The sequence below is a fragment of the Pelecanus crispus genome, chromosome 9 (genome assembly GCF_030463565.1).
Source record: "Pelecanus crispus isolate bPelCri1 chromosome 9, bPelCri1.pri, whole genome shotgun sequence".
Classification (NCBI taxonomy): Eukaryota; Metazoa; Chordata; class Aves; order Pelecaniformes; family Pelecanidae; genus Pelecanus; species Pelecanus crispus.
The window spans coordinates 13,173,727-13,190,570 of NC_134651.1; the positions used below are offsets into that span (position 1 = coordinate 13,173,727).

General features: G+C 48.3%; 1 protein-coding gene across 1 annotated transcript in view; it reads left to right on the forward strand.

The window, feature by feature from the left end:
* Positions 1-16,844, forward strand: part of LPP (LIM domain containing preferred translocation partner in lipoma) — a 341,053-nt gene that overhangs the window by 9,091 nt on the left and 315,118 nt on the right. The window contains exon 2 of the mRNA XM_075716569.1: positions 15,741-15,846. The gene's annotated coding sequence lies outside the window, so the exon portion shown is untranslated. The remainder of the gene's footprint in view (positions 1-15,740; positions 15,847-16,844) is intronic.

Here is a 16,844-nt window from a genome sequence, read left to right on the forward strand (position 1 = left end):
GTGAACTCGGGGTGTGTGGAGGCTGGGAAGTTGGTGGAGAAGTTTTTAAGGACTGCATCGTAGAGTGGGAGGAGAATGAGCTACAAGAGCAGAGCTCGTTGCCTTACTACACACAAGGATCCCAGCAGGTTCATTTGCGAGTTGTTCTGCGTGAAGTTAGCTCCCATCCCCTCATTGCATACATGATCTATGGGCAGTGTTTTGTGGTCACTCTTTTTACAGGTGGGTATCAGATCTCTCTGAGGACGCAGGGCAGATGGGTTGGCATCTCCTCACCTTTGCACCACCTGGTGTATTGCCTTGGTGTGATGTACCCTGGGGTGAAAAACAGAGGACTTGTGCTCCAGTGTGTTACAATGATAATCTGTGCTGGTAGTGCCCCATCTTGTCTGGGGTCAGGCCACTCACCGGGGTGTTGCACCCATACCTGCACCTCTCTGGTTCCTTGCCTGCTGGCGTTCCCTGGATGCTGTAGCTCAAGCCTCTGGTCTGTATGCATTTGCACGCCTGAGGTGGTGTTTTAGGTCTTGGGTCATGCAGTCATGTGTAAGAAGTCCTAGCAAAAGTGATCTGCTCCAGCTTTGTTGTGTTCAGGGCGGCTGTCTGCTGGCGCTGGCTGCTCCCCATCTTTCAAGGTGAAGTGCAGTGAGGCACAAGTAACCTTATGGGTTTTTTGCAACAGCTCTTGATAAATTTCTCATGTCTCAGATGATTTGATTCATACCTGATTAAGGGTGTGCCCAATTTCATGGGTGGAACTGGATGTACAAAGGTAGCTGTGTATTATCAGAAAGTCCCACATTGGGTCATCTGGTTTAGTTCAGCTGTCTTGGTAGATGTACCTGCTAGGATGGGAATATTTTCTGCATGTTTTAGTTGCGTACATTCTACCTGACATGTAATGGAAGTGATGCCAGATGCTCTTGATCTCCAGAACAAGACAAGGCCTATCCATCTAATGAAAGACCTGAGTAATTCTGGGTATGGTATTGGTATATTCTTGGTCTCCTGTTCGTCCTTCTCTTTGGTTTTGCTTCCATATCCCATGGACAATGTTTTATTGTGTTGTCCGTATCTCTAAATTTGACCCGTAGCATCTTGGGCTGAGCATGCCACTTGTTATGCTGCCCAAAGGAGAGTAGGGAGTATGCGTGTTGAAGTCCTGTGAACCTGAGCAGAGAGCACAGGCTGCACCGGTGGAGCGGTGTCTGGGTCTTAGGGGCTCCTGCTCTGGGAGATGAAAATAAAATGGAGAACAGTGAGAGAAGAGCAGGGCGATTGACTTGGGGATATAGAGACTGATTATGAGGGAAGATGAAAAGGATGTAAAAAGTGTGTGTTAGCAGAATGTGACTAAGATGGAGACCTGATAAGTATTGAAATGTGTCTGCGGAGGAAAGGGGAGCAGTAGCTTCTGGCAGAGCAAAGCTGTATGTCTAGGACTTGCAACTTGGTGCAAAGCAAGTCTGAGTCATGGGAACGTATGGCTCCTGTGGCCCTGCCATCGCAAGCCATTTCCACCTATAATCCCTGTAACAAATGTGCTTGGTTCCATCTGAAACCTCCTTGGGCTCTTCCCCATCCTTCCTGGGGAGTTCATCTCCCTCACGGCTGTTTATCACTGTGGTTTCTGAGCTGTGCAGGCTCGCTGTCTAATTCCTCAGCCCTTACTCACAGGAGGCCTGTGTGGGAGGGAGGGACACCCAAGAGAAATGTGAAACTTGCCACGAGGAATTTGGGTGGCTGATCTGCTGCAGCTTGGCCTCTGGGAGCCTGCCGGAGATCTGTGGGCTGAGCGTCTGTGATCTGCAGCCCTGGTGAGGCTCCACGGAGTGGGATGGAGGCTTGAGGGAAGGTGGGTTTCTCCTGCAGAGGGCAACCCATATGGCGTCTGGGGGCTCCTTGTAGAGCCATGCTAGCCCACTTGTTAACAAAATTCACTTGTGCAATTGGATGGGGTAAAGTGGAGGAGGGGAGCAGTATGATTCACTTAGATTAGCAGTGACCAAAAGTGGGCTGTAAGCTATAGGTGACACCTCATGCCTCCATCCTAGCTTCACACAGTAAAATCTGGCAGGGGAGATACAGCCATATGTGCGAATGCAGTATGTGGGTTTGGATCTCGGTCCAGCATTCACATCCATAAATAGGTCAGCCCCTTCCTTACGATAGCATTTGTGTGCACTTTACAAACATGAACCAACTAATCCCAACAGATGTTTGGCAGCCTCCTGAGCCCACAAGGAAGTTAAATATCATTGCACTTTGCTAGAGAGATGCCCAGGATTCAAATAACACCTGCTGGAAGAGCCAATCTAAGCTGGGGCATGTTCATGGCTGTGTGGGTTCAGCTTTGCAGAGCACCTGCCGCTGCTACATTGGGCTGGTCTGACCACAGTGGCTTTCCCTGCCTTCAGCGACGCAAGGGCCAAGCTGTGTTTCCATTGAAATCAAAGACACAACTTTTTTAGTTTTTGAGGGGGAATGGGATTTAGCTCTATGTTTGCACACTTACACTTTATTAAAATCCAATTGAAAGGAGGGAGCTGTGGATTTTGCTTGCTGCCTGCCTTTGTCCACGTGCTGACGTGCCCGCCTCCTTGTTGGTGGCGCGTGAAGGCACAATGCTCCTGGCTGGCCTGAATCCTTTGCTTGCCTCCCTCTCTTTCCCCAGATGTGACCATTTAGTTGCGAGCTCTGTGATGCCTCTGAGGTCAAGCAGGTTATATGGAAGTGTGTTGCTGAAGCAGCAGTTTATTCTGCAGTTGTCTCTGGACTCTGCAGTTCGCAATTCATGTCCTGGCTGTTCCTGCTCCATCCCACCACAAAATGCAGCCCCAGCCAGCTGCCAGAGAGAACACACTGAGGACCAGGGAACTCCACTGCAATAACTTTGCCTGTATGGAGTAATTGGAGATCTCGGATAATGAATGCCTTGCAGCCTTTTTTACCAGAAGTTTTCTCAGTGTTGCATGGGCCAGAAGCTGCCTGACTCTTTGCTTTCCCCTAAAAAAAAAAAAGGCTATTTGGCTAATTTTCCCAAAAGAAAATGAAGCTGTAGCACATCACAGAGGAGTGAAGAGTAAGTAAGGCCTCTATATGTCACTGTAGCCTTCAAGGTCCATATTCATCCACTTAATGAAATTCAGCTGCACAAGGGGGAAAAACCAGGAATCGATCCTCTTCATATGGATCATTAGTGCCCCAACTGCTGGTCTGCAAAGAGCAACTAGGAACAAAAATGAGCTCCTGCTGCATCTGATTTATTTTTTTTTCCTGGGTGCTTTGCAAGATGATTGGAATGCTTTAGACACTTGGCTTTCTTGCTCAAGCAGGGCCGAGGATTGTACTTGTTTCTCCTGGCCTCTATGTTGTGCTTTGTCTTGATGGCTGTCCTGATTTTCAGGCAGTTATAATTATAAGGCTGCTGAGTGGAGAGGGAGGCAGTGATAGGATAGTTCTGGTTTACTAATAAATCAAGGACTTTTCTTAGCTGTCTCCATTATACTCGGGATACCAGGGTGTGCTTCTAACTTCTCAGTTAAAGGTTCCTGAAGTCTCCTCAGGGCACAGACCCCACCAGTTTTTGCCATTCAGCATCTCAAGGAGAAACCTTGAGTGTCTTCTGTGACGATGGAGGCTGTGGACGGCTCCTCCTCTCCCTCATCGCTCTGAACCTGCTGTGGTTGCTCCTCATGCGCCAAGTGTGTGCATCTGACTTGCCCCATGCTGCCCGCTGCTGCTGCCTGGCCTTTTAGTCTGCATTAGTTTAATTGAGTGAGTAGCTCACAGGAGAAGCTATTCATTCCCCTGGTAACTCTGCTTGACAATCAGAAGTTATTCTGGGGTTGAAGGACCAGTACAGATTTGTTTTCCTTGGCTGCAGATTCGTAGCCCCTAATAGTTTCTCACTCATACAAACCAAGGTTGACTTGGTTTGCCACTAATTAAAAGCCAAAAGGATATGCGGTCCTCTCCAAAATAATTACCATCTTTGGTGAATGGAACAGAACTCTGCTTGCTTCCTGTTTGTTTCCAAACTCCTCCATTTTGCCACGTTACCCTTGCACTGGCCATGATGCATGGGAGGGCCCTGTCAGGGCCAGCAGCTCCATTCTGGTGCACAGGGAGTTTCTGCTTGAATCCTCTTCTCTGCTTTTGGACCAAAGGGTAAATATAGGAAAGGCATGGAGTTATGAAAAATTTTACGAAACCTAACAGTTGCATTTGGGGGGGAGGATGTGTTTTCTCAGTGGGAAGCCACCAAAGGTGACAGAGGTGTGTGTGTGCACCCTGCGTACAGGAGCATGTTTTTATCTTGACGTTTTATGGGCTAAAAACCAACAACAAAAAAAAAGGTTTTGACTGTGTCTGTACTCACTACCAGGAACCCTGAATGCAGTAGCTGGAGTTCCTAGATAGTTTGGTTTCTATCAGTAATTGGTTTCAGATACGCATTAACTTTGATTCATGCATTGTTCTGGGCCTGGTGACGTAGTCGAAGGTGTCCCCTCTCTCCTCCCTGTTTGCTTGACTTCTGCATTTGTCACATTTCTGTCACCATTGGGGCTGGGCCTGCAGCAGGAGGAGGACAGAGCGCTCCTCCCTTCAGCTGGTCCCGAGTGTCCACAGAAATGTTTGTGCTCCTTCAGTGCAAATCGGAGGGGCTGTCCGATGCCACCACTGGGGTGAGGGTTGGAAGATGTCCAGTCCAAAGCGGTCAGGCTCCCTGGCAGCAAGGGCTGGAGCCCCGTGGATGCTGTTTGCTCTGTGCATGCAAAGGCAGAAGCACATCTCCAGTCTTGCTACTTATCTCCACCATTTATGGTAGGGTTTTGGCCGCTGAGCACCAGCTGGTGTGAGAGGAATAGCCGTCTGGGCAGCGGTCAGTGGGTGAACGTACCTTCTCTCAAAGCAGGGGTACAGGGACGGGCAGAAGTCTCCCAGGACCAGGTTCAGAGGCTGGGGCAGGATCAGCTCCATCCATAATGCTCCTTATGGGGGTGTGCCTAACCTGCTGTGCGAGGTTGGCGATGGCAGCCGTGCCTGCTTGCCTGCAATCCCTTCCTTTGCTTTGCTACCCTGGGTGTGAAAGTGGGTCGTGTTCACTTTGCACAAGGAGCGTTCTCCAAGTTGCTGTGCTCAACTGCAGGGCTTGCAAGGAGCAGCAAAGGGGCTGTATTTTCTTAATCTGCCTGTTTCATGAGGCAGTATCTGGTTGTGCCCTTAGTAACAGGTTTCTTTAATGCAGATCGGGTCCCCTGTTTTAATTGACTAGGAAAAAAGAACTTGAAGAGGGTATGAACCCATGACCTTGAGAAAAATAGTTTCTTATTGAGTCCCCAAGCCCCTAAGCCGCCCCCTCTTCTGCAAGTAGCGTGGTTTAATCAAAGGTCAGAGGTTTTTTCGTCTTTGAGAGCCTCAGAAAAAGAGGGCGACATGAGTAAGCTCTCTTCGGTCCTCTGTGACTGCAGTCATTCTTGGCCTGTCAAGTTCCCATTCAGCTCACTGTGCTTGTCGTCTGTTCCTAGATGATGGCTCTCTTGACCTTCTCTGGTCTCTGAATGCTGATAAAGGCCTGGTGATCAAGTCAGCTGTGTTTCTGGGGGTTGTAACTAGATATATGGTGGCTATGAGCAAATGGCTGATGTGAGGTTGCTGTGAGCCTCTGTGTGCGACGTGTAGATTTGCAGGCTTGATAGGACACAGTCTTCACTTGCCAGCTCTTCCCACGCAGCCTCCCACGCGTGTCTCCTGTTTCTAGGCTGAAGGCCAAATGTGGTATCTCATGTACTGCTGTGTGGTCAGTCTTGGCGAGTGCTGACTTGTGCATGGCCACTGCTGCCTGAGATGTTGCGGTTGCTCGCAGAAGTCCCCCCTCATTTTATTCTCTGTGTTTCCTTCTTGGGTGGTGACCAGGCATGTGGCTGTACCTCTTGTGACAGGTGCAGTATTAGTCTGTCTTTCTCTTCCCTCCTCTCTTCCTGACTGCAGTCACGAACGCTCCTTGAGCCTGGCTGATGGCTAGCATGGAGCTGGTCTTGCTTGCATGTTGGATGCTGGCTTCCTTGATGTTGTGCCAAGTCAGTCTTTGAAAATATCAGTTGGCACATCCTGGAGAGATCTTTGTCTCCAAAAGCTTCTCCAGTTCCTTTCTGTTTTTCCCCACCAACAAGTAAAAAAAAAAAAAAAAAAAAACACTTGGCTTGATACGTAAATGCTGGCTTCGGGGCTGGTGACAAAATTCCCACTGAGAAGCTCACTGTGGTAGGGTAGGAGTAGGCGAGGACAGGTATGATGGTGGTGTTACGCTGTTAGGTGCTCCTGTGAATCACACCAGCAAGGTGGAAGAAGGTTGAAGAGACCTTTCTTGGTCTCAAGTGTTTCGTACCTTCAGTGTGATGTTGCACCCACACACTGTAGCTAATGTTTCAAACAAATAGGCACGTACTCTTCCAAAGTACAGCACTCAGGTGCAGCAGGCTAGAGGATATTGTGCGGCAAACTCTTGGAAAGAACACAGAGAATTAGTAGCCAAGAAAACTGTGCTGCAAACCATCAGGTACATAGGAAGAAGCGTGATCTCCCCCTGTGAGTACTGATGAGGTCCAGTAAGGGTGCTGAGGATGTTCAATTGTTAACTTTGCCATTCTGCAAACCAAAAGCCTCTTTCTTTCCACTGAGAAACGGGTCCACAGTCAAAATGAACCAAATTGTATGGGTCCAGGGATGCAGTTTTATAGTCACTGTTGGTACTAGGCAAAAAAAATAAAGGAAATGCAGTGCAAGTCCAGTGTGTGTACTTCTCTGGGTCACGGTAAAATGGCACACAGGGACTAAAGACTTGCTATCCTTAATTTTTAAGGAGAGTAAAGATGTGACAGTACTTGCACTTACTGTGCTGAAAGAAGTTATGTGATAAATCACAATCCCCTTTTATAGGCAATTAATTAAGCTTCTTTGTGGGGAGGATAATCTGCAGAATTCCCATGGAAGTCTGCACGGCTGGTTGTCCTGCACAAGGTGATGGAGGGATATCCAAGCTTTGCTGCCTTCCCTTTGCTTGAGCCTGAGCCCCAGCTGGGAGGATGGGAGCGTGTATAGGGCCGGGTGCTGGGCAGACGGCATGATGGCTGCGTGCTTGTGTCCCCTGTCCCCACCACTGTTGCCTTGCAGGGGAGAAAGTCCCTCCCTGACATGTAAGGGGCTGTGTGGTCCCGCAGGCAGGTTACCAGGTCGTTGTGCTGAGATAGATGGGCATTTGACAGCTATGCTGCGGGACTGCGTGTGCGCAGTCCCGCTGAGCCAGGGGATTAGGATTGCCTTTCCTTCCCGTTGTGCTGCTGTGTATGCTGGAGTCCTCCTCCGTCCCCTTATTTTAGTTATTAGTGCCGGGCTGAGGCTTGCACACCCCAGGGGTGGTAGCAATGATACTCACGTGGTAGCAATGATATTCACGTGTCCTTTTTGGGGAAGAGGGGCAGCAGCTTTGTCTGCGGTGAAGGTCCGGTGGCTGAGCGGGGCGAGGGGCAGCACAGAGCACCCTCGCCATCGTCCCTCCCCATCCCAGCCTGGCAGCGGGGGCTCTGCGGTGGCAGGCCAGTCTCCCTGTCGCAGGGAGGAAAAGTGTAAAGCATGTCCTGAAACACTGCCTCGGCTATTTTTTTTTTTTTTTAACTATCTTATTCCTTTGATGATAAGGGCCAAATTCATTGAGCAGCCTGGCTTCCAGCTGAAGCCGGGGTAATTTAGGAACTAAACCAGCTTTTTAATGTATTTTCTGTATGTCTCAGTCTCCATCTATGATGGAAGTAATGGTACTTTCTTGTTAAGAAGGCGGACGCATCCACAGGCATCTGTGGTCCTCCTACTTTTGAAATGTAGTAAGAGCAGTTATGAGGGCTTGTCAGAATCGCTCCAGAATTTTTTTTACCTGTATTTGGTATAAATGGCTCCTTTCTGAAAATGGAGTTTTCTGTGGGAAGCATCAGCTTGCAACTCAGTTCTTGTTTTGTACAGGAAAAAAAGTTTAGTTTTTTTTTTTTTGTGATGGTAACAACATTTGTTGAAAACAAAAATGTTTTCATGAAAAGCAGTCGGTGGTGAGGCCGCTCCAGTCTCTGCTGGCTGACTGCCACACTTCCACATCAACTTGGGCCTCTCTGCCCCATCAGGGCTTTTTCTGGTGTTGAAGGAATATGCTTCCTTGGCCTCTCCATCCAGCTGTTTTGAAAGAGGAGCAGCTGCACTGAGCAGCTCTTTTTTTTTTTTTTTTTTTTTTTAATACAGGTGTTCAAGGCCCCTTGTTGATCATCCCATTTGAAGGTATTTGTTCCAAGGCTGAAGCTGGGGCAGTTTGCTATTAAGGTATAAAAATGAAAGAAGATAGCTAATGGCTTGGTCATCCTTGGAGATGGGGGGAAGGAGGGGACAGACATTTCTGAACCAGAGAGGTTTACTGGTCCTGGCTGATTGTACTTTTATAAACATCACGGTGGATTATAGCGCTTTCAAAAATACCTAGCCTGACTGAGCAGGGAATCCAGTTGGCTGCCAGGTATTTGTTGTTATTTTCAAATGATCTGACCAAAACTGGGTAAAACAGAAGCCTTGAACACAAAGGCTGTCTGGTCGCGTAGGCTCTAAGTTTTAAATTTCATTTACAAATGTTTTAAGAAGAGCGATAAGAGAGCCCACCATGGTGCCAAGGGTTTTGTTGTGGTGGCACCTGAGGAAGCCTGAGAGAAGGTGACCTTTGCCTTCAAATTTTGGCCATTTATAGCCAAAATGATTAAAGGAACTTCGTCCTTTATTATAAAGCTTTATAATAAAACCCTTAGACTTGAACAAACGTGCACAAAATGCCAACTTTCCCCTAGGAGATTTCAACCTAAAGGTGGACTGCTGAAGACCCTGGGCTGGGAGTGGGGAGAGCTGGGTGCTTTCCTGACCCCCGTGCCTTGGGGCACAGCACTTTTCCTCTGCTCCCTTGTGATCTTGGTCACTGTTAGTCTGTTTTTCTTGACCAAGCATCTTAAGACATGGGAGGTGTGTTAGGGCAGTGTTCTGCCGGTGCTGCCTGGTGAGTATGGCCATTTCTCAGGGGGGGAAATGACATTTTTTTGGTTTTGAATTGTAAACCGTTATCCTTTATTTGAAACGCAGGCTCTGTGGTGCTCTGATACCGCATGAGAACTTGAATGTGAAATCAATTATCCTTCTTTGATCAAGAAGCTGGGGTGCATTCGAGTGAGAAAGTGAAATTGGCCCCTCTTGCTCGAGGTCTCTCTGACAAGGCTTAGTGAAATGCAGACAGCAAACGGTGGGGGGAAAAAAAAAAAATCAATGAGGCTGTTTTGAAAATCTTCCACTTCCCGTAGACTGAGGGAGTGCGAACAGCATGAGGCCAGTAGTCTGTGCTTGAAAATACAGGGTCCAATCCTGGTGTCAATTACAGACACGTAAATCACAGGCAGCGCTGCTGGCAGTGGCGGGGAGCTGCTGAAAGGTTGCTTCAGCATGGGACCCGCAGGCTTTCTGGCATAGACGTGCTGATTCCTCTCGTTCCTTAGCCACTCTTCTTTTCTAGCTGTCCTCATGTGTTTAAAATAACAGGGGTGTGACCTGGCTGGTCCTGCTGATGGGTTGGTCCCCAACCCCATCGCCCAGTGGCTCCTGGCTGCCGGGGTGCTGTAGGTGGGACTGTCTCGCAGCTTTCTTGGCCACTGCTTAAATCTGTCCTGCCCCAAATAATTTTTTTGTTTGTTGTAATACAGCAGTCTCCATCTGGGAAAGCTGGATGCCATCCCTTTGGTGCTGTCGTGGTTTAGCCCCAGCCAGCAGCTAAGCACCACACAGTCGCTCGCTCACTCCCCCTGCCCCGGTGAGATGGGGGAGAGAATCGGAGGAGTAAGACTGAAAAAAACCCACTCTTGGGTTAAGATAAGAACAGTTTAATAATTGAAGTAAGGTAAAATGATAATAATAATATAATAATGGTAATAATAATAACAATATACAAAGCAAGTGATGCACAATGCAATTGCTCACCACCCGCCAACTGATAGCCAGACAGTTCCCGAGCAGCGATCGCTGCTCCCCGGCCAACCCCCCCAGTTTCTATACTGAGCATGATGTCATATGGTATGGAATAGCCCTTGGGTCAGTTTGGATCAACTATTCTGGCTGTGCCCCCTCCCAGTTTCTTGTGCACCTGGCAGAGCATGGGAAGCTGAAAAGTCCTTGACTAGCATAAGCAGTACTTAGCAACAACTAAAACATCAGTGTGTTATCAGCATTCTTCTCCTACTAAATCCAAAACACAGCACTGTGCCTGCTACTAGGAAGAAAATTAACTCTATCCCAGCTGAAACCAGGACAGGTGCAAGCTGGATGTCATCCCTTTGGAGCTGCCGTGCTGCTGTAGCGGTCTCTCCTCCTTCCCACTACTCCTGCTCCTTTTTTTCCTCCCTCTTGTTTCAGTCTCATTTTATGAACCCCAGGACAAACCTGAAAATTGAGTGTGACAGCAAAGACAAAAATGAGTCCCCGGCCTCGAAGCCAGGTGTGCCTCTGCTGCAGGACCCGGGGGCTCCCACGGGGCAATGTTTTAATGCCAGGCTCTGTGCCCTGCAGTGTGCAGGGGCTTCTGGCGAGTTTGCTCTTTTGCGGGAGGTAGTTTTCCCAATCGGAGCTGACGGTCCATGCTGCAGCCAGCATCAGCCTTCCTCCAGCTTGATGGCTGGACCAGGAGTTCGGAAGTGATAAGTCCCACTAGGGCCAATTTTGACACATGGGGTTGTGGCAGATTTAAAAGCACCTCTGTGCTGACTATGATAAAGGAGGGGTGTGTGCTTCCTTGCAGATCGAAACTCGCCATTCACATAGTTGCTGCTTTACACCAGCGCAGGATCTGGCCTCCCAAATGGCAGCAGCCCGGCGTATTAGCTGTTGCTGTTTGCATTGATGGCTCTCTGAGCAGGTGCCACCGCTGGCGGCAGAGCGGAGGAAACACGTCTCCAACTTTTGTTATCTTGTGTGATCCTTTTATTAGATAACTTCAGCAGTGTACTTTTGAATTGAACGGTTTAATAAATGAAACCTGAGAAGCACAGAAGCAAATACTGAAAGCTGTTAGTCAGGGCCAGATCCTGCAGCCATCGCTGTCCTGGCACAGCAAAGATCAGTCCGTGTTTTCGGGCGGCTGTGCTCAAGCGTAAAGCTACCCGTACAGATAAGCTGCATTTTAAGTCAGGGTTGGACTCTGAATTGAGGTTTGCATGTAAGGGGTCTGATTTTTCTGATGTGTGAGGTCGTGGAGGCCTCAGATGGCTCCTTTGGTGCTGGTGCTGGCCAGCACGGCTGAGGGTCGGGGCTCCCGCAGCGGAGAAGATAACGTGAGATTTCTGAGTTTGGGCACTTTGGCCAGCAAATAACAAATATATTGGCACAGCATGGGAAAGATGTGAAAATACATATGTCAGAATGGGACAGGCTTTTAAGTGTTTTTCATTTAAAATGAAAAGGTCAGATTGAATGGGGTTGTTGTCTGGGGACCCGTACATGCACCTGCCAATCATACGGAGGGGACCTGTGTCAGTTCGTGCTGATGGCTGACTCGCTGGGAGCTTGTCTGCACTTAAAAATTGATGACTGGAACGGTTAAAATGACAATTTTCCTTGTGGCGCTCAGGCTGAGCCATCTGCTCCATGAAGGAATGGGAACAAAGGATCCAAGCACAAGGCTGCTTTATCCCAGTTTAACTGGTGTTCATGCTTCAGCTTCTGCAAGTATAGCCATACTGATTTAAAAAAAAAAAACCCCACAAAACCCAAAAACCCAAAAAACACCTGAGCTCTGAATATTGGTAAGACTTTCAAGTGTAAAGGAGATTTAAAAGTGAATGCAACTTTTGAGTAGTCAGAAAAAAAGACGCTGTTCAGCCAGCATGAGAAGTATAATTAGCACTTGCTGAAGTTATTTTCACAGGTAAGGTTTTCTTTAAAAGGGACTGGGGAATCTGGTTACTTCAATCTCCAAGTGACCACTGTAAAGTTATGCTAGGGACACCTGTTTTTCTGAAAGTGCTGACTGTACTTCTGTGAAACTTTGACTTCTTGCAGAGGTTTTAAACTGCCCGCTTCTGAAAAATCTGAACAATATAAGAGAACTCAAACCGTACCAGAGGATTGATACTTAAATTCAGGCATTGTAAACTACTGCTTTTAGATTTAAATCTGCAAACAGGAAACCTTGCTTTCTGTACTCTACTTGTGTGTTAAATTTCTATTCCTTTTTTTTTTTTCTTGAGAAATGTTGATGCTTACTGTCGATAATACAGCATCAGTATTATCAGACAGTGAGTGCATGGACTGTTTCTGATCATCGCATCTTTAAAGATCTTAGAGTTCGTAGGTCTCAGCCTGTCACCTTATTCTCCTTTCAGCTTGGGGTGGCTTTTTAACTTCTGATCACTTTCTCAGCTTTTTATGAGCTGTACCTTAAATTTAACTAGTTGAAAGAAACAAATGAAGACGACAATCTTTTGTGAAAGATGTGCTCTTTTGGTAAATTCATGTTCCAGTAGTTTTTTCAGAAACTCTACTTAGGGCTTTAACTGTGATAGCCGATTCCTGCTGTTTGGGCATTTGCTTTAAATTACTTTTAAATGATAAATTGCCTATTGAAATGGCGCATTAAAATAAGCGGTCTGTATTGTGCTAAGCATAAAAATGAAGATGCAGATGTGCAAGTGTAGGTGTATACAGACTCCGAAGTCTCGGCTACTGTAGCTGGTGATCTGGCGGCACAAGAGTTGTACCGAGTTATGCCAGATGGGAACTTGACAGTGTAAAGCTGTGTTACTAAAGAGACTTCCCTGCTGCTATCTTTTGCAGGACTGTGATAGAAAGCTGGGATTTCTTGTTGCAAGATGAAAATCAGAATTAGCTATGCACAGACCACTGAGCATCTGTTGCGAACTAGGAGGACCTCAGTTTTGGTAGAGCTGAAATCCTGCCTGTTGTTACTATTTCTGTTGTAAAAGCACCTGGAGATTCCCCATAAAGGTTGTTGGGGGGTGTATGAAACCCAGAGGTTGCTCCTCAGGGACAGTCTTTGCATGTATTTCTCTGAGGACTTCAGTGGGGGAATGACTTGTGCTGGAATCGATGGCAGTGATTTGGTTATGTCTGTACTGTGCACTCTTTCCCTACCTGAGCCAAAGCAGGAATGAGCGTGACTGTGACAGGCAGACCCTTTTTGGGACTTGTTGTCTCTCAAGATCTGTATCTCTTGCCTGCTTCCCCAGCAGAGCTGGCCTGGTTAAGGCATAGCTTTGCTAATCCTCTGTGTAGTCCTCTCTGGTGCGAGGCTCTTGGGCGTGCTCCTTGCTGAGGCATGTGTACAGGCAACTGAGAAGAGGGACTTTGCGGAGAGGAGCTCTGCTGATCTTGGGGTTTGGGTGCCTCGAGTCTCGAGAAATGCTCCCCAACGAGAAATGCTTGTCAGGATCATGTCTTGAAGAGGTCTGATTTGGTGGCTTGATCATGGCTTGTGATGCAGCAGATGCGCAGCTCTTCTGGCACCTTGGCTCTGTCCTCTGCATCTCTATTCTGGGTATTTCTGCACTCAGAGACCCAGACTGACTTTTGCAGCCTTCTGCTAAAGAAATGGGGTCACAAATGGAGTAGTTTGTCAGACTGGCTCAGGTGGATATTGCTGTGACCCAGTCAGGCTATCCCTGTTTTGCCCGGCTGTGGATGTGTGGCCAGGAGGGAGGGTGTGCCTGGTCATCAGTGGGTTGCTGTCCCTCTGGGACCATGCTGGGCCCCACTTGCTACTGGGGAGGGTGGTTTCACAGCAGGCTTCAGCTGTGTGGCTTGGGGAGGGCACGTGGGGTCCTGCTCACCTTGCTGCAGGAACCCAAGTCACAAGGTGACGGGGACAGCTGGCATGGAAAGTAAAGCCAGGCAGATGCAGTTCAACTAGCCAAGTCTGCCGAGTCCCGTAACTGATCTTGTAAACATTTCTTGAGTTAAACCTGGTGAAAGACAAGCCCAAGCCAAGATCTTTTAAGCACAGGTTGGGTCCCAAGAAATACCATCTTACCTGGAGCTCCCGGAGGTGCTGTGGTGGGTTGAACTGAAACGGTGTTGGAACTGGAGGGGAATGTTGTTGTCTTCTGCCTTTGCAGATAAGACCGAAGGGCATTTTGCCAGTAGCCTGTGGGAAGGGCCTAAATTGTATATAACTGTACATAATTTTAAAATGAAAAGTAAACATGCACAACCATAATATTTGCTTGTACTTGTCTCCTCCTTGACGGATGGAGAGAAATTGCTCTTTGGCTGAGTTCACTGGCAATAAAACCCTGCAGTTACTCATCTTCATCCTGAGCCTGCAGTGAGTGGGAGAGGCCATTGCTATCTCCGGTTGAATTTGTCCTTGTCACACCTGAGGGGAACGCTGAGGGTCCTGGGGACTTTTATACCTGCCTAGCCCTGTGGGGAATTGGGGCTGGGTGCCACTGCAGGGACTGTGGCACTGGGCCAGAAAGGTGCCTCATTGTACTCTTGTGGTGTTGGCGCAATGGATATCTTCCACTGCTTGAGAGGGGCGAGAGCCCTGTCTCTCTCCTGGCTACTGTAGCCTCAGGCATGGCATGGGGGACAAGGGGTGCTGGCAGGGGCAGGAAGCCGTCCCAGCGGGTGACAGGGAAGTGGGACCTGGACTGTGAGCCATCAGCACTCTTTTGCATTTTGCTGTATGTTTCTTGTAGACTTGTGGGCTCACATGCACCCTCATGAGCAGCACAGGTACAACAAACGCAAGCCTGAACTGTTCATTTCCATTGTTACAGCAGCAAATAGCAGTAACTTTCTCTGCTGGGTGGTGATGACAAGGCAAGTCTGCACTTGTCATGAGCAGAGATAGGGCCATCAGGGTGACCAGGATGTGGCTGGGACGGGATGCCGGCCATGGGCTGTTGGGGGCAGGAAGGAGTGTGCGATTCAGATGCCGCCTATCTCCATGGGATGCACCCAGTGGCGTGTCCTGGCAATGCCATGTGCAAGGTGATGGTTGTGTGGCCTGGCTGCCCTCTCTGCTCTTCCTTCATCTTCTGCAGAGGGGAAAAATGGCATGGAGTCAGTCACTTCAAGAAAGGGTCGTGTCTGCTTTGCAGCTACAGAAAAGAGTAAGGCAGTGTCCAGTGGGAATTGGGCAGAGCTCCTCGGAGAGAAGGCTGTGCCGAGATGGAGGATGGGGTGGACTGGATGGTGGTGTAGCTCTGCTTGTGGTACTGGTAAACCCCATGAGCTTCAAACAGAATTAAATGATGCCTCGTAGCTCTCTAGTTGTGCCTGAGGTCATAGAGACGAGCAATGAATTCACCCTGTTCTCTCATTTTATGCCTCGTTTTATGTCTCCTTTTACCCCCCGCTCTTCTCAGGGGCATTAAGAGTGATAAAGGAGCTGTGGCTTGAGGAGGTGTGAGTTGTTGACCAAGCTGTGGCAGCTGACAGCTGGTGCTGGTCATTGGCCTGGTTTGAGGTGGTGATGCTCGCTTTTGGGGGGTGCTGAAAGGAGTCCAAGAGTATGGAGGCTTCTGCCTAAGAAAGCTGGGGAGGAGAATGCTGCATTTCCCAGAAGTTGTGTGGGTTAAACTGCAAGTTTTGGAGATGAGCCGTTGGGAGGCTCATCCAGCGTGCATCACACTGGTATCTCTCTCTTTTCGCAGGGCTGGGAAAGAAACCTAAAGTCGTGACTCTGGCGGAGCCTTGTGTGTCTCCAAAAGCCCCGCTCTGAGTTCGTCCCACCGGCGAGGCTGTGCAGTGTGAGAACTGGTACGTCAACACATTTCACAGGTGCGAGGGGCAACTTCTCAGAAGGATTTGTGTCTTTTCTGACAGTAGCACCTTGTTCGTGGCTCCCTGCAAGTCCTCTCCTAATGGAGTGCGGAGGCAGGGTGGGATCACTGGAAAACACAAGACCAACTGGTGGTTCCCTGGTGGTGCTTGCACACAGAGGCTTTGGTGGGGAAGGGCTCAGTAGCAGAGGGAACCTGCGGCTGTTCAGAAGTCATGCTGGACTACGGTGCTGAGCTTTAGATGCAATCTGTCAAGCGGTGTGTTGTGTGACAGCACGCACGGATAGGTGGTGGTGGGTAATGACATGCACGCACGAGAAATGCACATACATACATACATATATACACACGCTGTACAAATCTAGGCACATGGAAACAAGGATGCGCAATGTATATATAGTATATACTATACAGTGGCGTATGAGAGGTTGGGGGTGTATATACCAAATGTCTGTATATACTATATATGGCGATAAAAGAATGCATATGCATTCATGTTCTCTTTTTTCTTTTTCTGTCTCTTCTGTCTTTCTGTGGAGCTGTTGCAAAACTACCAGATTCAGCCTCCTGGGGAGCCTTTCTGGCCAAGGTTTTACAAGCCAGCACCTGCTTTGCCTGCCTGACTTCTTTCTATATTTATTCATCTGCACCTGGTTTTTGCCTTTGCCTGCAAAGTAGAACTGTCACAAACATTTCTGCTAACTTTTGGCTGCACAGGACTTCAGCTTGCAAGTCCCAAGTCTGCTTTTGTGCACGCTGAGGGAGGAGGGCATATGTGTGTGTAGTTGTGCATGTGTGCGTATGAGCATTCCTGGTCCTTGCTGTCTGCGTTAAGTGGTCTGTGTTCCTGTGATGCTGCAGCAGTCCCTGTGTTCTCTATGCCATGCAAGTTGTGCTCTCTGCCCCTTCAAGATGTTTTTAAGAATCAAATATTCTCAGTTGTCCTGCCTATGTAATGTCATTTAAATGAAATTA